This window comes from Rhyacophila brunnea, unplaced genomic scaffold, assembly GCF_057557595.1.
Source record: "Rhyacophila brunnea isolate RB1 unplaced genomic scaffold, BYU_Rbru_1.0 scaffold_12, whole genome shotgun sequence".
Classification (NCBI taxonomy): Eukaryota; Metazoa; Arthropoda; class Insecta; order Trichoptera; family Rhyacophilidae; genus Rhyacophila; species Rhyacophila brunnea.
The window spans coordinates 4,295,081-4,318,672 of NW_028232774.1; the positions used below are offsets into that span (position 1 = coordinate 4,295,081).

At 34.5% G+C, this 23,592-nt stretch overlaps 1 protein-coding gene across 1 annotated transcript in view; it reads left to right on the forward strand.

The window, feature by feature from the left end:
• Positions 1-23,592, forward strand: part of LOC147077669 (inactive dipeptidyl peptidase 10) — a 285,528-nt gene that overhangs the window by 45,906 nt on the left and 216,030 nt on the right. The window lies entirely within an intron of this gene.

A 23,592-nucleotide genomic window follows, 5' to 3' on the forward strand; every position in this document is an offset into this window, starting at 1 on the left:
TGTATATTGATATATTTGTGTACATATTTTATAACACCAAACATGGTTATTACAAAAAATATAAAAGAAAAAAAAAACGCAAAAAGTACAGTGATGGGCCACACTCAGATAGTGATCGGCCACTTTCCAGACAGTGATGGGCCACCCGCTTTTTTCTGAATAAATTAAACAACTAAGGCTTACTTTTCAATAAAATATTGAATTAAAGTGTCTAATTTTATGATATAATCAATAAACATACTTCTTTATCTCACCGTTGATGTAATAAAAGAGGATAGAGTGACAGAGAGTGGATTCTAAGGTCTTAGAAAATTATTGACCTGTCTGTTGAATACTTCATCACCTGAGTCACTAAATAAAACATCAATCTCAATTGGGACATGGACCTCTAAGATTTTGGAACGCAATTTGAATGGAAGCTATCTTTATACACTGAACATTCTAATTTATTAAGATGTTTTATTATTATTTCACAAATCGCACAATGATTTTGGCCGCCATTTTTTAAACTTTATTATGATTATGATTGCCTCTACTTTCAATTTCCTCATTAAAATGTGCTGTTTTTGCCTTTATTTTTTTATCTTCCTCTGCACTTTTCTTGTTTTCCATTTTTTGGTCTTAAAAATCTCTATATTTTTGCAAAGTGATGGCGAATGGAACTCTTCGTAAAAAATGTTTATCGTTTATTTTTGGTATCTAAGGCCATGATAATGTTTGAATTAGAGCTGTAGATATTATATTTACCATATTTTCATTTATTTCTTCCATGCGTTCAGTATCTATTGCCATGTTGCATTCTCTCGCAGCACTGACACATTATATACATTTAATTGGGTTATTTAACTTTGTAGATAAGATGTGGCTTATGCCTTTCGATAAATAATATAGGAAACTCTATACCCACAGTAACCAGATTCTGATAGAAAATATTTCCAATGTATTGATATCGATCGTGGCACTCCGATTTATTTTGCAACTTCACATAGTGATTCCCCATTTTTATAAAAGTATGCAACAGCATCATCTATAGTTTTAACATCATATTTTAAACTTAAATTATTCAATATTTTGATATTCTGAAAGAAATGGGAAGTTAAATGTTTCTAAATACAGTGATGGGCCAGTACAAATTCAGTGATCGGCCACGTGGCCAACGACTGTTTAAAATTAAAAAAACATAAAAATAAAAACGGTAGGTACCATAGTGCATTATAAATATTGTATTTAGCATAAAAAAGTTAATTAAAAGTAATAAACCATTTTTTCAGTCATGGGCTAACCCGGCCCATCATACAACTGCTACATATATTTAGTGCAGTAAATGGCTACCCAGCTAGATATATCATTTTAATTTAAAATAGTCGTAGACTTAACATTATTATGTGTTTTAATATCCAGCATAACGATTATTAAATAAAAAGTATAATTATTGGTAATATAGTTAAAGAGATTTTACCTTCCAAAGTATGTTATTTCCTTAACAAAAAGTTAAGCAATTATCAGACAAAATGCAAAATGTGTGACTTGGTATAAAAAATGGTCACTTATATGGTCAGTCCTGCTAGGTAGTAAATAATGTGATAGAACCAAAGTATATGATGTTGTGAGTCACATATAGGAACAAATACCCATAACTTAGGTTTTTAAATACCTATTTTTTGTGTTTCACTGCTGAGTGGCCCATCACTGGAGGGTGGCCCACGATTGTACCTCTTACCCTACAATGTTTTTAAATTTTCTGTTTATTTATTATGCTCAATATGCTCAAACTTGTATTTGATATGAAGTAAATAAAAAACAAACAAACAAATATTTAATACTGAAATGTCATTTTGATTCCCATAGTAACGCACGTGTATATTAATAATTTAGTTGCTAAGACCACCCCGTTAGCAACCAATAATAGTCTTTTACTTTTTTACGGATTTTTCTGAAATAACTTTCCATACAAAACAGAATTAACTGAAAATGAATTTAAAAGAATGCATTGGCATCGTGTTCTGATATATTCTTAAAGTTTTAAATGTCTAGCTAGTCGGGAAGTTAGTTAAAAATCGATTGCAAGATTTGTACTAAATAAACAAGCACCGGACAAACAAGAATACGACCTAATGAAAACGTTGTAATAATGTTGTTTATAAATGGAAAAGTACACTATGTACTAATTATTTTTACTATGATACGTCCTGCTTTGATCGCTGCAGTCGAGTATAACAATAATTTATTCTCAGTGTTGTTAATATTGTCGAAGGAGCTATATGAGGCCTTCATCCGGCAGTGCATCAATCCCAGCTGTTGATGACTCTTATCAAATAAATCTAAATATTTTTAACAGCTTGCCACTTTCCTACTGTGCTGTCTTTTTCGGTAACATGTAAGTTGTACGTATTCAGTTCATCGTGGGACATTTATTCGTGTGCCGTGCGTGTTCGTATATTATTTTAATAATTAAAATTTAATAATCAAATGACGAGTTCTTCGTTGAACATTTCACCGTGGAATACATTTGTACGTAATGTCACCTTCGAAAGGAGGGGGGGGTGTAGGATGATGCGCTAAACCCCTCCCTAATGATGTAAGGTCATGGTGATCGTCTGTTGGCTTCTTCTTTCGGGGACATGGTTATTGATTGACAACGCGGAATTACAGGCAAAAACAGGGCGTTTTATTGTCGGAATACATTTACAGTTAATTTACAGCGTAGAAAATATTTATAAAAATAAATAAATTTAAAATGGCGGTAACGTTGACGAGAGCGGCCCCGCGACTAACGTTACGCTCGAGAGTTCGAAAACCGAATGACAATCTTCTAGAGGCTGGGGTAGCCTCCGAAAATTAAAGTAGGTAATAATAATACACAACAAACAACTCACAATTCTATCACTGAAAAATCACACAAAGACAGCCTTGCAGGTAGGTACCTTGGGTCTCATACTTCTGAGAATTTTTGCTAACCACAGAAATATTCAACCAGACCTTCTCTATGTACATGCTTTGAAAAGGAGCTGTGCCTTAGGATTATTATTGCTGCATTAAAATTACAGCTTGCTTGTATGTTTAAAATTGAAAAAGTATAAAATTTATAATGACGCTAGGTTTTACTTTGCTTGCTTCTAGAATTAATATAGGTATAAAAAATGCAGGATTTTACATACATTAAGGGCTAGAATGATTTCATTTGTTGAAGTTGCAAAAGGATGACTATAAATTTTCATACATTTAAGCTTACGGGCTAGAAATTTGTCTCGCAGTCGATCTGCTCATGTTTGCATGAATCCGCCCAATGATGATTCAGGCCTCATGGCCTTGGATCCTTTGAGGATGCCATGGTTTAGGCGGTAACAGTATCTTACAAAATGCGGCGATAGTTTGCAAACAGTACTGTTCCAATTAATTTAACCTTAACCCTAACCTAGTTAAGACATCTCATAAAATTTGCCACATGTTATAGCATACGTACAAATATTTATACTTCACGGTGAAATGTTCGAAGAAAAACGAAAAAATCGTCATTTGATGAAATTTTACACGAATTCATGTTTCACTTACTGCAGCGCACGAATAAGTGTCATTCGGTGAATTGTTTAGGCACACATTTCTGGATACGGTTTTTTTCAAGAACACAATAAGTATATTAACTTTTCATTTCTCCTTTCGAGCTTACAGTCGGGATTATTAAATAATTACTGTTAGGTTTTTCGCTTTGTCCTTCTTTTAAACAATAACCACAATTAACTTTTAATAACTGAGCATCAGTTATGAGGGTGTGGGGAAGGAAGGGTAATTCATCAGTCACTTGCTTGATTACTTTTGTTGCATATTCATCACTTTTTGGGCTTAACGATATTTTAATAAACGCCAAGCCGTATTGGCTTCGAGCGGTCCACGAAATGTGAACTACGGTGAATCCCCGCGTTAACTCAGTTTATGTAGTCCAGTTTTATGTTACTACATATTTTAAGGCTATACTTCAGTTGTGGCATGTTCTAAAAAGATCGTGACTAGGCGATGCGCGGATTGTGCAAATGAAGCGTGCCGAACGAAATATAATTTGTCATAAAAATCCAACATGCGTCGATTTAATGTTATGTTTATTGTTATATTACTAATAATAATAGTTTTCTTTTTTAAGTACATACGTAAAGTTTTTTAGTTATCTTTACACGATTTAAGAATATTTTCATCTGACGCCATGACAAAACAAATCGACGTGCGGACACCTCAACTATCGGTCTCCGATTGGCGACCAGTGAGAAATTTCGTCGCACATACTGTTGAAAATTATTTGCCGTTTCTCTAAAGTACGCTCTTAATACCCAATTGACATTTGTGTTTCCCGCAATTTACGTCTTAAATATTAAAAATTCTATTAAAATTAGAATATAATATAATATATACATAAATGTAATATTATTTTATTGAAAACACATAATTTGAAAACACAAAAAGACGATACCCAACAGGATTCGCACCCATGTACGACGATGTAAACTAATAGTTTTAACAACACTCTCTGAAGCGCTTTCTAAATTGCGTTACTTTTTGTCAATCGGCTTTTTTATTTTAAATCAAAGTATTATAATTACCATAATAACTAACCGGTATCAGGATCACTCCATATTTTATTACAACGTTTTTATTAGCTTACATTCTTGTTTGTCCAGTACAAATTTTTTCTTGTTTCTCCAAGATTTGTATTGGACGATTGAATATTTTTAACTAACTTCCCGACTAGCTAGACATTTAAAACTTTTATAATATACCAGAACACGGTGACAATGCATTAATTTAATACTTTTAGCCATCTTTAAGCAGAATTTTAATTCATTTTCAGTTAATTCTGTTTTGTATGGAAAGTTATTTCGGAAAAAAATCGTAAAAAGTAAAACACTATTATTGGTTGCTAAGGAGGTCCTAGCAACTAAATTATTAATATATACGTGCGGAACTATGGAAATCAATATGAAATTTCAAAATGACATTTCAGTATTCTATGTTTATTCAATTTTTCTATCAAGCGCAAAAAAAGTATTTATTAATCATAGAATTGTCAAGTTTATATGATTTAACAGAAAATTTAAAAACGTGGTATATAAAAAGTTCTTTTTATCTTGTAATTATTTATTATAACGTTTTTGCAGTTGTTAATAATTTAATTTAACATTTTTTTTTATGCAACGAATAATTTACAAGATATAATTATTAATAATTATTTTATTCAACATACATCATTTAAAAACAAAGCCGAGGGCGCACGTTTGATTCTAATTGTTATATATATATATCAGAAGTGTATGCATATTTAACACATTCAATTAAATATAATATGTAAATCATTGAAATTAATATTATTTTACAATCGTCTGTGTCAGTTTCTAATCTAGAGGTACTTAACGCGATCATTTGGTGATCTTTTATTTCAGACAATTAGGGTGCAAATTAATTTATAATATGAAAAACAATCCAAAAATATGCAGCAAACCAATTTGTGTGATGTTTCATTAATTTAAAAAAAATTAAATCGGTATTTGATTGTATATGGAAGAAAATCCTTAATATCGATTATTATTTTGCTATTTCAGATGTACATTTTTACTGTTGGTATTTAATTTATGTGATTAGGCAAATAAATAAATTAATTAGCTGGCTGTAGAGTGTAATTATTGGCTTCGAGCGGTTCGCGAAATGTGAAATACTTAATAAGTGAACTCGCATATCGTCACCTTTCTAATAAAACCGCGTAAGTCTGTTTGAGAAGAATGTTGAGGGGAAGGAAATGCTTTATACACCTATCTAATCGATGAATCTGCTTAACACTGGTAATACGAGGTTTTACATTCCATGTTTGAAACCAGAGAGTTTTTTAAAATTTGTCAATAGATGGACAGCATACTAGTCAAGATAATCGAGGCTTAAAATGTTTTTTGTCTAAACAGTCAAAACTGTTTATCTCGCTCTAAATTTTATCACAGCCAAGAGGTGCTGTTAAAATATATCACTTATTTCAATAATTACAATCAACTTATTGTTATTGTCAGAATAAGTGCTAATACTTTGATACAAATCTACCCTAGTTAGCCTTCGTAGTAGCCGAAAGCAACCTTGTGTATAGAATAGTCAAAACTAATTTATAATAATACTAATATCACTCACTTTTTGCGAATAACGTCGTGAACAAAGTTGTACCGTTCCTTCCTACATTGTCTTTGCCATTCTCCTGATACAAAAGATAAGAGACTACAATGTTTTCATTTCGCCACGTATGTTCCCTGACTTAATTAGTCTTAGATTAATTAATATATGTAGTATATAAGGTGAAAATATAATATATTATATCATATTCTGACGCCGTAACGCCGAAATTACAGCGCTTTACATGTTATTGTATTCTGTATGGCAGTGCACAGATGAAAATAATGCGTTGCCGCAGAGGGAATATTCGAAATATATGACTAGACAGCTGTCTTATATGAATTGTTTGAATAGATAATTTAAAAATTACATCATGGTATTAAACAAATGCGTTAAATAAAACCGAAGCCTAAGTAAAGTTGAACAAATAATAATAAATCTTATACATAGGTATGTTAACTATTTCTTTTATTCAACGAATAAGAAACAAGATTTGAGAATTTAACTGTAGCAATCATAGAGGTATTAAATAAAAAGAGGGGCAAGGAATCGGCTTTCTCGTACAACTGAATGATGCAGGCCAACAGTAGCCGACAACTTACGAAAAATAGCGACGCGATAAAAAATGCAGGACATCACGGAGGATTTACTTTGGTCATTATAACGTACCCAGGAAACTCAGAAATAATGGGAACTGAAATACATAACGAATAAGGCGATAGCAGGTAACCGACTCGAGTAAGGAATAATCCGGGTTAAACTTACACACGTGTCAATAATACGTTTTACGTCGAATACTGAAAACTGCTCTCGGTTTATGCATGTACGCTCATTTAATGTTGGTGTATTACACACACCATTGCACGTGCATAATGCGTGCTTCATTTTCGTAGGACACTCACACATTAAAAATCCTGCTTCACCATGCGACGTATTGAATATGGCCCATCGGTATTCTATTTATTATCTGTTCTGTGAACGTACCCATATAAATAATAATGTTAACGTTAATTTTGCCGCAAATTGATTACCAGCCTGCCTCGCCACACTTTTTTTATATAACATGCCTGCTTCACCATTCTTTTTTAACCTGCCGCCCCTAGGTAGCAATCATACCACTCAACATTAAATGAGTGACACACTTTAACATGTATTTTGGGGTAAAGAATGTGTTTCTCGGAAAGCGATAAATTTGTATTTTTACTAGGTATAAATGGGTTTATACTTCTGAAAATCAGTGCGTTGGATCTCTACGTCCCTAACACCCTCTACCGGGCGTAAAAATTTTCTCCTTATCAAGTTAAATTCATTTTTTTTAATTACTTTTAACTGCATTCATATATTTATTATTGAAAGAACTACATTTATCTGATTAAGTCTAGATATGTATGATCATTGATCAGTATCGTTTACGAACTCCATTCAAAACTTCAGATAGTGCGTGTATCTACTACGTCAATGAATCCAGAGATATCTTTTCCAAAATGACACACAGTGAAAACAATATAAAAACACCTATAAAATGTAATTAACATTTTTTGTAACGATTCATAATTCATTTACGGAACGGGGGGCGCTCGGAATTACAATTAGAAGATGGAAAAGCGAAAAAAATTAAACGGAAAAAAACAAAAGCTTACAGTTTACCGAAAATTTTTATGTCATTTTTTTTAACGAATGCCTACTGTTACATATTATTTTCGCAGAAAAACCTTACGGCATATTGCGTCAGATAATATAAAATATTAGCGCGTTTTTCTTTTAGCCGAAGCCGTGTACTGTTTTTGTCATATTTGTCAGTGACGCTCGTAAAGCATTTTTGGAAACGCATAAATATTATTTTCTTTTGAGAATTTTTCATCTACGCCACCGATGGTTTACGACTTTATGAAAATGTTTCTCAAATTTTCATTATTTTACCACGTTTTTCTTAGCTCGTATTCTTAATTTGTCCGGAAGTTGTTTATCCAGTACAAATCTTGCAATCGATTTTTGACTAACTTCCCGACTAGTTAGACATTTGAAAGTTTTAGAATATATCAGAACACGATGCCAATGTATTGTTTTAATATTTTTAGCCATCTTTATGTAGAATTGAATTGAAGAATTGTAGAATTGAAAAGTTATTTCGGAAGAAATCCGTAATCCAATCCACTATTATAGGTTGCTAAGGGGGTGGTCCTAGCAACTAAATTATTAATATATACATGCGTTACTATGGAAATCAAAAAGACATCTCAGTATTCTAATTATTTTGTTTGTTGCAAAATAGCAAAAAAAATGATTTGTTGACAATTGCCTTACTTTCCTAAATTATTAATACATAGAATTGTCAAGTTTATATGATTCAATAGAAAATTTGATACGTGGTAGGTATATAAAAAGTTATTTTTGTCTTGTTATTATTTCCTAAGTAACCTCATATTTCCATTACAAGAATACATATTATGCATTTTTTTATTATCACAGTAAATAATTTATTACAGTCAAAAGACATTGGTGGAGCTTTTAGCAGTGGACTACAATTTAACGGTGGTGGATGGTGGATTACGGATCTAGGGTGGGAGATTTACATCTGATGCTACCAGACACTGACCTTTATGCTGAGAGGGCTAGCACGCGCTTGGGTCAGTTCGGTATTCACGCACTCACGCACTGATAAACGGACGATACACTTTAATAGATGATATATGAGGTTGATAAATAATGATGATAGGTTGTATGAATGATGGACGCGACGTTCACTCAAACCGTAACAGACTTAGTGCAACGAAGGTCGTACATATATGTTTCGAGTCACTCAGTAGTTAGCGCGGTGCGGCAACACGCACCCGTTCGTTGTCTTGAGATGACTGAATATAAATTGCAATCACGGTCTACTCATGACCCGTAACTGCCGGTCATCCTGGTCTGGCGACAATAATAAATAAAGTATCTGGAAGTAGGTGGGAAGAAAGGATGAGATGGGTGGATCAACCATACCTGAGTATGATATTTTTATATTGACAAAACAAGGAAGTCCATAAAACGATCTACAAATGTTTATCAATACATTCTTAAATTATAATTAGTCTGAGTATTATACTATTGCATTCAAATATTTTTTAGTATCCCTAGTTTCGTCTTTCGGCATCTTCTTTCTTTATTTGTAATATATACAACAGAATCGGAATAAAATCATTTTCGCTTGTAGGTACTTCATTAGAGCTAAGGTGAAGTGAAACATTACTCTCTTGTTGTACGAGACTATGTATATTTACTAATCGCAATTTACTATCAATCATAGAAACCAGGGTGCAATATCCAATCACTCCATCTAAAAAATAGTTATCAGTAGGTCAAATAGTTATCACAACTATTCCACAATATTGACATCTACACTATTTCTGTAGCACAGTATTATGCTATTATCGGAATCATGGTCCCCACATCCTGAAGCGGGCCCCCAGGCTAGGACCTTTGGCGGGCCTTCCTACTTATCGCTAAAGATATAGGCAGTATGACGCTCTTCAGTAAGTGTACCAAATGGTATACGCGATAAAATTAATGTGTATATTTAAGTAGGCGAGAAAGTTGAATTACATTGCCAAGAATACTTTTTCAGTATGTGAGAAGATATTAAAGGTATTAAAGTATTAAAAGTGGTCTTCTCTCTCCGGCACTTTGCATTAGAAAGTAACTTTAAACTCAGTCAGAGCTCACTTTGAGCATAGCAACCTTAGTCCTGGATATCTTCTCCTAGGGCATTCCCGGCCTAAAACTGAACTAGATGCTTCACATCGCCAATGTAGGGCCACGTGATACGCTCAATTAAGACCGGGTGTAGTGCGTGGTGGGTTTTGGTTTGGAAGGATTAACTTCAATGTATATTTAAGTGTTTTTTTTGTATATTTTAATACATCCATTTGAATTATGGAGTTGTCGAGTATCGATACACAATTAAAAATTAAATCATACAACCACATAATTTTAAACAATACTAAAGAACAATAGTGCGCAAACTACTTTTTTTACTATTAGAGAGAAATTGTGATGTGTGTTTATATCACGTATCTGGTCGAATCGCCACGCCGGGTCCTTCCTGAGCCCGGGCCTTCAGGTTAGAGGTCTGCCAGCCCTCCCTTTGTGGGGTCCATGATCGGAATTATTAAGCAGAGCGTATAAACATTATTTTTTCGAGGAATGGTTGATAGTAATATGCCCATTTTATCGAGTTGTTATTCTGAATCAATTACATATTGAAAAAAAACAACGTTTAATTTGTTTTACATGGTTTCTTAAATGACCACCCTTTTACTACCCCATCATGTAACAAATTTTTGGAATCTGGTTGCGATATTACAAGTAATTAAATGAGTCATACAAATTAAAATGTACACTAGAGATGGGAAAACTGGTCGATTTTGAAGACTAAGTATACTTACTACCAGTATAAAAAATACTTAGTATCGAAACTTGTTCCAAAATACTTACTAGTATTTGGAATACTATATAGATCGTTTGGCGTGCGTATACAACAAAAGTTTCATACTCAACTGAAACTAAAACCAACTCCAAATTATTAGTATTTTAAAAAACGTATCGGCTCAGGGAACTCAGACTGTGTATCGGCTTCAATATAATTGCTAAAAATACGCTGAGCTCCGGTTGTCGAAAAGTCCCATTTATTATAAAATTTTAAATTTATGAGTTGTTTTTCTGTTAGGTTACAATATTATTGTTAACAAAAATGAATAACAGTGATTTTTTTTTAAATTTTAAACATGTTTTGAGCGGTATATAACAAGCCTAAGCCTGTGCGTCATCTCACCACTGTGCTGCGACACAAAATTTGTGACCTATTATTATTCATACATTCGAAGACAATAGACTAATAAATTAAAATATACCTATATTCAAGTGCTATTTCGTTCGCGCGCATTTAATGTCAATAGTGCTGAAAGTATACCAACTGGAGAGTGCACAGAACAGCGACTCGCGGTGATATCATCACAAGTTTTTTGGAATAAGTTTATTGGGACACAAATACTTAGTATGTGTAGTTTCATCCGAAACTTGAGAACACAAACTGGTGACAGTATTTCCAACTCACCTCTAATGTACACCTTGTGTCGGATCTTTGATGTATTTAAATGTAAAATTTACGCTTTCAAAATGTTAAACCTAATGATTTTCACACTCAAAAACATTTTGAGTAATTTCCACAAACGCCCTCAGAATATAATAAAGTGAATACGAGTATTCAAAGCCTCCAAATTTTGTAATCTGATTTACGTTTTCTGGCTTATGTGTTCGGTGGAGCATTTTCATGTTAGAAAAATGTGTGTATTTTTTTTTACAAACTAACCCTTTTATTTATTCAATGAAATTTCCGCAAAATTTGTTCCCTTATTAAATAGATTTAACGAGCTGTGAGGATAATCTTTTTCTCCCATTCATAAACTAAACGGATAAAAAGGTTGGAAGTTTTTTTTTATTTTTATCTCCAAACACTTTATAAAATGAGGTTTTTTTTTTAAACTACCTTTACATTGCCTTTCACGCACGTATCATATTTCTACATAAATTTGTGTCATGAACCAACCATCACAATCATGACTGAATTCCAGCAAAAGCTTTCTCAAGATGACTAACGTTTCAGAGCCGTCTGTTGTGGAAGGAATAACGACGTGGCTAAAGACATGGAACACAGTTCTCTCGATGGTGCCAGGTGAAGAGTTTTCACCTGGGTTTAAACCTGTGACAATTCGTATTTCATATTCTTACCGTATAACCAGAAACCATGACAATATGAGGTTGTGGGGATTTTCTAATGAGTCCAACAACTGTGAATATGAGGAAGTTTATCACCTACCTATTAAGTTAATAAAAAAATATATAACAAACAAATTTTGAATAGTTGATAAGGTAATGGGTTTTTTACAAACACTTCAACTATTCATAATTTGTTTGTTATATTATATTTGATTGTGATCCTTGACTTAATAGGTAGGTGATAAAGTTTTTACCTACTTTGTTGTATTGATTTGTTATATAAGCGTTATATAAGTCAGGGTTAATTATTGTTTTTATTGTCAGTGTATATTTGCCTTTTGTTAGTGTACATAGTGCTTGGAGATGCCGAGAAGGCGAAACCCGGGTCGCAAAAAACGACTCAAATAGAATAGGAAGCACAAAACTTAAATCCATTAGAATTTATGTCATATGTTTACCTATAGTAACCTTTTTTCGTGTCTACTTTCATATATTTAGGTTCCATCTATATAAGGTTTTCTTCAACTTCATTAATTTAAAACAATTAATTTATGGAGGACTAGCCTTAATATTATAAAAAACAGCATTTGTTTAACAACATGGTACTGACCTTTAGGACACCTTTAGTAAAGTTGTGTCACTTCAGCCGACGGTTGGCAACTTTCATTTGAGTAATTTCAAAGGATATAGTTCAAACTTCCGAACATGAATCAATCTCCGATAATGTTTGTTTACTGGAGTAGTGTGAAAACCGGTAATACGCATTTCGCATGCGCTGAACATTAGCAGGCCATCGACAATTATTATAAGTAAAAACCTACCCTTAACTGTAAATTCATTTTAAATAGTTTATACCACATCATAAAAAATACGACTTCGATAAAATAATAGAAAAGTCATATAATTGGCTATAAACCATTCCTCAGTGTTATCTTTGGATCATTCTTAAGATGGACAGGTATATAGCATAAAAGCGGTACAAAAGCGATTTCGTAAGCACGTCAATTTTAAAGCTTACTGTTATGATTTATCTAATTCTATTTCGACCACTGCAACTTTTATGGTACCACCTTTGGAAAGTCGACGTTATATATCTGATCAATATTTTCTTTTTATAATTATCAATGGTTTTGTTGACTCGCCAAACCTACTCGAAAGGGTGGGTTTCCATTGTCCATCAAGATTTACGCGAAACCAAACTTTGTACCATATCAGTCGTAGCGGTTCTAATTATGCACGAAAGTCTTTTATTCGGTGCCCTTGTTTAAATTATAATATGTATTTCTCCACCGTTGATCCTTTTAATAATTCACCTGTTACATTTAAACGCGCTATCTCCAAAATTTTGTATAAATAGATATATATATTTATTTTTATCTTACTTTTTTGTATATAATTTAATTATTCATTATTCTACCTCATTTTTCTCAATTTTGTAATTTTCTTATGTAATTTCTTTATATTTGTTATTCTTACTCTCTATCTTGTTAGGCTTAACTGTATTATAATGTATAGGTACGTAAAAGCTTTGCTGGTTGCAATAACTTTTCATTATTATATTTAAAAAATTTGTAATCAATATGTAACTGTATGTTTCCTTAATAAATAAAATAAAATAAAACATATTCTGTCAATCTAAATAACTCAAATATCATATAATTAACAAACTCTTTGTTAAGTACCTAACCTAACCTAACCAAACCGTTATAGCTACTTTTATAAATTGATTTTATTTTTAAATGTTGATGAAACTTAACTTTGCCTTTATATTATGTATTTCATATAACAGTATTTATTTTCTATTGCTATTATAAATTTAATGAAATACGTGGATTGTTTTTCTCAAAAATACAGTTGGTTAGTATTAAACAATAATGAACAAATAATATTGTGTTGCCTTTTCTATTGATTTTAATAATAAATAGTATAAAATTATAAATAAGGTTGTGTTCAAAACTTTCCATTCAAATTGGCAGCATAAATTTTACATTTCGATTAGTAATGTACCTATATACCTACCTAATGTTAATTATTTTTTCTGAGATCAAAATTGACAACGATCTCATTATTATTTATTTTTGTTGTAAGTTTGTGTAGTGATGAATTCTATTCTTTTTTTTTATTGGTCTTCATCGTATTATATTATGATAGAAAATATCCATGAACGTTTGTTATTTGTTAAATGATTTAAATGGATTTAAAATTTCAATAATTTATTTATTCTATTGCATTCTTGGATCATTGCACAAATGTAATGAAAATTATCTAATTCATTGAAGCCCATTATTTATTGCTTTTAAATTTGTGATGATTTTCAACAAATATACATGTGAATTAATGTCGTAAATATTATTATTTTATCAATTCGGCGCAGTGGTCCTTGTTCGTGAAAAATTTTATTTTTAGTAGAAAATATAAAAATGTAAATTTGATTCTAAAATTACCAAATTATCGGAAAAACGAGCCTTCTAAAAAATTCCGCTCTATTTTTCCATAAATTCTAATAAAAGGTCACATTTTCATACATTCTTTTCGAAAATTAGTTCCACGTATCTACTTAGTAGGTGCTACATCCATCATCATTATCATCAAGGGCGCGACAACCCGGTGTGGGTCCTGGCCTCCTCCAACAGCTCCCTCCACCTGTCCCTATCCAGTGTGGCCGCTTTCCAATTCGGTACCCCCAGAATACGGCAGTCACTGGCAGCTCTATCCAACTATTGGATTGCTGGACATCACTCTCTTTACCGTTTCATTGTCATTCATACTGTGCACATGACCTAGCCATCGCAGTCTCCCAATCTTAATTGATTGAACTGCGCTGCAATCTTCGTACAGCCCGTAGAGCTCAGCATTATATCTTCTCCTCCAATTGGTGCCGTCACTGATCGGTCTATATATACGGAGGGGAATTTTTCTTTCAAAGATGTTCAGGGCTCATTCATTTCGCAGAGTTAATGTCCAGGTTTCCGATGCGTAGGTGAGCACTGGCTTTATAAGTGACTTGTAAAGAGTGCTTTTAGTTCGGCGAGATAGTATGCGGGACTTAAAATGTCTTAACAGGGCAAAGTAGCATTTATTTGCAGACATGATTCTCTTGTTGATTTCTTCTGTAATATCATTATGTCGAGTTACAAGAGAACCAAGGTATATAAAACTGTCTACCGTATCAAACTTGTATGCACCAATATCTAACTTTGGTGCGCCTTCTCGTGGTGTGACATAGACAGGCATGTATTTAGTTTTTGCCTCGTTTATTTGTAAACCCATTCATCTATCATCATTATGTGATATATAATTCCGTTCTCTATCTGGGATTTTCTATTAAACCTTATCTGGTATAACTAGTTTTGCGACATCCATTACATTGCATACATAACATTGTCTTCTTTCTTTTTTATGTGAATATTGTATGCTTTATCATTGGTATGTTCTTTACATACCAAATTCCACTATTGTTGGAACTGTCTTACATTTCGCTCTGCGAATAGACGACTTCTCGAAGAATGCAATGGCATCCAAAAGCGATAAACGGCCCTCTAAAAACAGCTGGGTTGAGCTCGGCACAAACCCCGGCAGAGAAAAACTAAGAACTGAGACTAGTAGAAGGAACTATAAGAAGCAGTTGAAGGATCCCGTCTCATGATAATAATTAAATATTCATTGGCCAAATTATTAAATACATTTCATACCTTATTTCATTTCACGTTCCAGCATTGGAACATACATAGATCATGCACAAGATCGTGCCATTTCTCTCACTCCATCGCCATGACCCGGGCCTCCTACCATCTGGGGCCTTCAGCATCTAGATCGCTTTTGGAACAATCGTCCATGATGATAAAGAGTCAGCCATAGTGACTGAATCCGTGTTGCTGTGCTTCAAAGCAACGCTCGGACAGCATTCAGACCACATATCCCAGCCACGTGAATATCTTTTTCCTGATCACATTCATCACATCTGATGAATATATCTCAGTGGCGAAGAGTTGGGATAGGCTGCGAAGATCTGACAAAAACGATTCTTCTTCTTTCTTTGGCCATATCCGCCCCTTAACTGGAGCATATGGACACCACGCAGCGCCTCCAAGAATCTCTATCGCTCGCCAGTCTTCTTGCTTCGTTCCAGGTCAAACCAGCATCCCGTAGCTCCGCCGTATACACTGTAGATTATATTTAGCGGCCTTCCAGGTCGCCGGAATCCGGTCGGCTTGAAGAACTAACAGGCAAGCCAGGTTAAAGTTCTCTTCTGGCATCCGCAGCAAGTGGCCGAGCCAGGTCCAACGTCGTCTCTTCACTTTCAGCGTGATGAGAGGCTGCTTGGTGCGTTCTCTTATCTCCTCGTTGCTCCTAAAGTCCACCGCACTCGCACACCCAGTATTCGTCGCAAACATCTGTTTTCAAAGCTCAGTATACGGTTGCTCTGAGCTTTCGTAAGGTTTCATGATTCGCGCTACCGTTAAGCAACACCGTCAAAATGCAAGCATTGAATAGGCGGCATTTGGTTTTGGACAAAAACAATATACATTTTTAATTCAATGAAAACAAATTAATATTAATGCAAAGTTTACTGTATACAATGTTATACTCTACTCTTCGCCACTAACATATCTACTCAAGAAACCGATGATACCAATCTACCTCTAAATTAACCCTTGGGCCGTGATATCATGCGACAACTTATGTACACATAGTACAGGTAGCACGCACGGTTTGAATCACTCTTTCTCGTTCGTTCTCTTGAGCTGACTGACCGTTATTCGCAATCACGGTCATCTTATGACCCGTAATTGCTCGTCGTCTGGTCTTGTGATAATAATAAATAAGGTGATTTGGGTAGGTGGTGAATAAGGATGACGGCCACCACAATCGGCTCAACCAGCCTCCTTCCCTTGATCATTTTTTGGATCCGCTAGTTGTCGCAATATTTGATTGACTCAATGACGGCCAGACAGATAATATCATGACAAAAACAATAGATCTAAATTAACTTTATTAAAGACTTATTTGTGCTCAAAGGTTTATGGTCCAATTCTGGAATTGATGGATGAATGACTTTATTTTCTATTACCACCGATATTAGCCACCGTTACTGTCTTCTCTGGTTGGAAATTTAACGCACCGTATCATAAATTTAACTACGTATTGCCTTTTTAATGTCGAAATTTTATTTGACGATTAAATTATTTTAGTACGTAAGACCATTTGTCATAAAATAATGAAGCTATACAGTCACATTCATACGAGGGCAGGCTGAAAAATTTTCAGCCTCGAAAAATTTGTAAACCGAAATTACATAAAATATCGAACGCTTGTAATTTTTTAAATTGTATAAACCTGACAACTATGATGGTTGATTCTGATTCCTCCGTAGAATCGTCATCGAATTCAAATCTTTATAATATTCAGTATGTGACACTTAATGTCACCGAGGCTACCTGAGCCAGTCCGACACTTCTCTTTTCTATCTAAATTCTTTCTTTAAGAGCATACATAAGTTAAACGACAAATAATTTTCAACAATAGGTGGGATGAAATAACGCATTCATCGCCAATCGCCGAGCGGCACTCGAGGTGGAAGCACATATTTTTTTTTTTTTTGATGGCGTCGTAAGAATATATTCTTATATCTTGTAAAGATGACTAAAAACGTTATGCCTGTACTCGGAAAACATGCCAATGAATATAACAATAAACATAACACTAAATGGACGCATGTTGAATTTTTATGAGAAATGATGTTCCATTCGGCACGCGTCATTAGCAAAATCCGCGCGTCGCATAGTTACGATCTTTTTAGACCATGCCTCAGCTGAGGTATAATAGCCTTAAGCACTACGATGCATGGTTGTTACACCAGTCCCGTGTGGCTCCGTATCAGGATAGCAGAGTGAGCATGTTTGAGAAAAAGATAAAAGTCAGACCATGTCATGGTACATGAATAAAATAACAAGGCAATCATTTGGAAGCCAATAACAAGCAGCGCGACCATTTATACGTCCGCTTTGCAGGAAGTTATCTTGAAGGATTAGTTTAACTCATTTTGTTAACATTCCTGTTATTTTCTTTCAGTTGGATTTATTGCCTAGTGTACCTTCTGTATATTTATTCTTTTATCTATGTCAAATGTTCAATCACAAAAATGCGTTTATAATGTCCAGCATACTGATACTATCATGTTTTCAGCAGACAAACTGAATGGGCATTCATCAGAGACGATGATCCACCATTTTGTTTGTAGTTTGGACTATACTATTATGCAGTGATAGATCCAGGTTCCACTCACAAACACAAGTCTTGCTGATAAATACTCAGTATTATTTCCAAACACTCTTCCTGATTTATTTTATAACATAGTCATTACTGTCAATTCTTTGCGGAAATTAATCGTGTAATTTAAATAAAACACAATATTGAGTACCACATACCATCACTGTACCCTTATTTGTCACCAAAGTGACATTTTGTTGGTAATGGACTCTTACACGAACTGGCCAAGTATCATAAATTCCAAAAAAAATATTTTAAAACAAAATAATTCAAAACTATTTTTTAAGCCATTTGTAACTTGACAAAAAATATTGTAACAAAATTCTATAACCTCTCTAAACGTAATCCATAGGGTAGGTACAGAGTAAGCCATTCAATTTGTAATAAAATAATAAATACATATTATATAAAATAATAAGTAAATCCAATGCCACAGTTTTTTTCACTTCCTGAACAATTTGATATTTGAGGGTTACAACAATTGGCCTGTGCAGTGACGATATATACTACATTAATTTTATTAATACTTCTGTTAAGTTTGGTTATAAATATATTTTTTTAATTCACCGATTCCTGATGATAATAAATTCAGTTATGATGGTATTTTTTATGCTGCGAACTTTTCAGCCAGCTTGCGTATGGACCCGGTAATTCCATTGGATATAATATTATATTATCTCAAATTCTTCTCTATTAAAGTGATCACATTTTTATTGAGTCTGTCAATGGCATGCTGCATTAATTTTATTTTTGAAGTCTTTAAATATTAACTACCGGTATTACCTACTATAAACCCGGATTATCTCCAAGATTGTACTGTTTCAGCCAAATACTACGGAATTTCAAAATGACTAGCTACTGATACCAATTCCTTGGGGATCCTTAAGAACATTAACTTATATGTTCCTTATAATTTTATTATCTACGTGGTTTTTGATCAGTTTTGCCAACGGCCGGTCCGCAGAAACTTTCGGCAATGTCTCCCATTTTAAAATGCATGCTATAAATTTCAAGAAAATCCTCATTCAAAACAAGTAATTCCTCCATGGGTCCACTTATGGGCCCCAAACGAGCGGAGTTGTTTGCCCGGGTCCGACCCCATTCGGGCTCAATAGGACACGCGGACATGGTGGCAACAGAGGCCAATTTTGCGGCCTTTACTAAATTAGCGTGCGGGGAGCGGGACACTCTCGACTCACCTTGCGACTCTTCAAATTAAAGTCACTCTGATAATTGCCATATAAATTAACATCATGCATTCGCACTTCGGTGCAAGGTTGCATCACCAGTCCCGTGCGGCTCTGCTCGGGACAAAATGGGGGCTTAAATTCTTTGATCTGGCGCACGTAAGGGTTATGTTAGGCGGCCGCGTATGACGTGGCTGCATATACATAACGGGTGCGGAGGTGGGAGTTTTTTACACACCAATTCCTCCATGGAAGACGTCAATCGATTCCATTGAAAATTGTCTCAACTGGGATATAGTTATAAATCAAACCTGAGCGCCACAATTCAACTTCCATGCGCATAGACGAGGCCATACCGGGTCACGCTTCTAGCCATAGTGATTGACGAAGTGCAACATTTTGGGATTACACCTACACCGCATGTCGGGTGGAATTTATTTCATGCGACACTAGGATGTTTTTTTCTTTCTCAGGCGTAAACAACTGCTGATGCTTCAAAACCAAACGTAGAATCTCGTGATACGCTCGATTAAGACAAGTGTGGTGCGGAGCGGGTTGGTTTTGAGGATCCATGTTTCTGTCATGCGGTGTGCTGCGGTATTATATTATAAAAGTTATTAAACAGTAGAAAAGTGTACTGAAATACAATAAAATATCAATTAGATACAAGGAAGTACGCCAAATCAGCTAAGCAGATGCTATTTTAAGAATTTATAAAACAATGCCCACAATATATACTCATTCTCACGCAGGTGGAATATAATGTCAATATCCGAAGTGATTTGGATGAATAGAGTTATTGCCTTCCCAATTGGCATTACCAATGGCAGGTTAGTTCCGCACCTTGGGAGAACAAACAACTGATGCTCCCGATTTCTAAGATAGTTCTCAGGGACACACAGGTCAATACCACCAAGAATGGCAGAGTTCTCATTTCCAAACATAAATATCGTCTAGTGTTTAAGCTACAGTATGTAACCATACCTAAGAGGAAGCCAATTGGATAAAGCCACGGATAGTATCCATACAACCTCAAGTAAAGGAGGCTCTTTCTGGGGATGCCCCATATTGGCTCATTATAATAAATGATTATTGTTAAAAAAAAAACATTGACAAAATAAATGTGAATATATTTTTTTGGCACTCATGGAATTTGTGACTACTGACTACTTCACCGCTCATTATTAATTATCATTGATATACATTTTCTTCTGACTATAAATTCAAATAGGCTCTACGTAAATTATAATTTTCGCATATTATTAAAAAAAAATATATATATAATAAATTCAGAAGTTAATAGCCAAAATTAAACTCAATAAATCAATACGTCTTAAACGGCGAAGCCTCGATGATTTTTCAATAGTAAGGTAATACCGCAATCAAAAATTCAACACGTCGATGGTTATAATCTCGGAATTTTAATAAGTCAATTAGTGGTAGAAAAATATTCAAATCTCCCTTTTAGTACATAAAAATTGGCAATAAAAAATGAAAAATGGCATTAATATTCAACGATTTGGAAATCCAGCTTCGGACGCCGCCATATTAAAAAGGCGTTTTCTTATTTCACTTAAATGTTATGAAATAAATCAAACTCAGGGTGTGAGGCTATATTTCATTTTATCATTTGAGGGCCGTATTATATATTTTTTAATATGACAAAGACATTTTATTACTTCCTTATGACACTCGCTCCAAGTCACCTTCGTAGTCCAATGCCTAAAGTTATGGCCCCCACATCCTGAATCGGACTCCAGGCTAGGATCCTTGGTGGGTCCCCCTATCTATCGCTAAGGGTAAAGTCAATGTGAAGCTCTAGATTAGCGTTTTCGAAATGGTGTACATAATAAAATTAAGGTGTATTTTTTAGCATTTTTTTGTATTTCTTAATACATCCGTTTGAATCATGGAGTTGTCGAGTATCGACACAAGTATAATTACACAATCACGATATGTTTTAAAATAGCAACATTATTGAAGTAAAATAGCGCCTTTTTTTAAAGCATATTTGTGATGTGTATTTATCTCACTTATCTGGTCGACTCGGACGCCGGGCCCCCAGACTAGAGCCCTGTCAGCCCTACCCTTGTGAGGCCCATGCCTAAAGTAATTACTGGCTTCTTTACACTGGACCCGAATTCAATTCCAGTTGACGTTTTGCCAAAATCTACTTATCAGAAACCAAGGTAAATGCAATTTTTACGCCTACGTCGATATGGCTTCTGGCGACAGCATGCTTAATAATACTCATCCTCAGGCAGGTAAATATGTCAATATCCGAAGTGATTTGGTTGAATAGAAAGAGTTAATGCCCTCCCAATTGGCATTAGCAATGGCAGGTAAGTTTTGTACCTTGAGAGGACAAACAATTGAAGCTCCCGTTTTCTAAGATAGTTATCAGGGACACACAGGTCAATACAACTAAGAATGGCAGCGTTCTCATTAAATGAGAAATTTTATACCTCGTATTAATTGAAAAAAATACGTAGCTAAATAAAGATCTCTTCTAAATTGCAGACTGCAGTATGTAAGCATACCTAAAAGAAAGTCAGTTGGATGAAGCCACGGATAGTATCCATACAACCTCAAGTAAAGGAGTCTCAAGAATTTCTTCTGAACCCTCTCAACCATAATAATATGATGAATTTGTATTTACCGCAAGTCACGTAACGTAATAATAGCAAGCAGCCTGTGGTTGATTTTTCGAGTCTATCAAATGCCATATTATTTTACTCAAAATGCAAAAGTTTTGCTTTCAAAATTAAACTTGTTTTTTTAAATGCCTCGTTTAACTGTCAGTAATCATGAAGAAAAGTAATTTTAAAAATTCTTCCAGCAATAACTTTCTATAAAACGCGGCGCCTGAGAAAAAAGAAGAATGTACCTACGACTCGCATCAACTTTTATCATACTACGCCAGCGTTTCCCAATATAAATTTAGTTATGGAACCCTTTTATAATATGCTCGCACATCACAACTCGCCTCGTGTGCCTAACCGCCATAAATCAAAGCTTCCGAGAACAGGCAGGCGGTGTTCTTTGATAAAACCTCGCACATCTGCCTAGCGATATCGACATTCGCCGCATCGTGGCTGCTCCGAACGCGGCGAGAGTCTGGAGAGAAATGGCCGTTTGTGCAGCTGTGCGCTTGCGCGGAGTCGACTTTTTTTAGATACAACATGCAGGCTGTAGCAAATGCGACATGTTGCATCTGAGGATCGTCTCGCGTCGCAGTTGCATTGGCCAATCTGCGAAGCTCCATTTGATAACGTTTGTTTCTTGGTTTACGATGACGTCACATCAACGAATTCATCGTAAGACGCATGCGGCGAGTTCTGATGTGCGAGCCCACTAAGGGTTATTGTAGTAGATAAATAAAAATGCGCCGCAGGTGAAAAGAATCAAAAGGGTTCAAGACTACACCCCTTTCAATTGAATCATTCACATTTTTTCAGGGGGAATGTAGAGGTTTCGTATAACTCTACAAACCTGTCACGTTGCTGTATGTGGCCATTGATAGACTACAGATAACAACGCAAAAATAATCAAACAGTTGTCTTCCGGCCTGCCTAAAATGTACTCTATACGCCCCGGTTGTCCGCGTATCCTTCTAAATTTTTAATTCAATCTACTTAAATCAACCAATATAAATGTGACAGTCATTTACTCTTTGCCGTGGTTATACTCAATTTATTCTACAATATAAAACCATGAAAATACCATATCTGTGTGTTATTCATCACGTCCCGAAATACTCCATGTCACGCACACATCCGTAACCTTCAGAACAGATATTCATAGCATCGGGGACTACCAAGCAACTTCCTATTACCCCCGATAGGAATGGTATTACATAATTATTGTCGCTTTTATAATTTATAAGTTATATACGTGCAACCGAAGAAAAAATTATAAAGTTTTAGTTTTACAAAAATAATAATAATTATGGTATCAGATTCAGGTTATAAGTGTAAAAAATTTTACGAGTATTATCAAAATCAAATAATTTTAATTCCACATAGGAGTCATATACATTCCGTATTAAGAATTTTGAAGGCAGTTCGATTTTCAAATCAAACGATGGTACGTGTGGTTATTTTGGTAATAATTTTATTCTTCTATTGACAATGCCGAAAACAAAATGGCGATGTGCGTTTTGTGTTCGATTTTCGAATCAAATGATGGTACTATGATTATATTGGTAGAAAATAATTTTATTTTTATTCTTCTATTGACAGTCCCG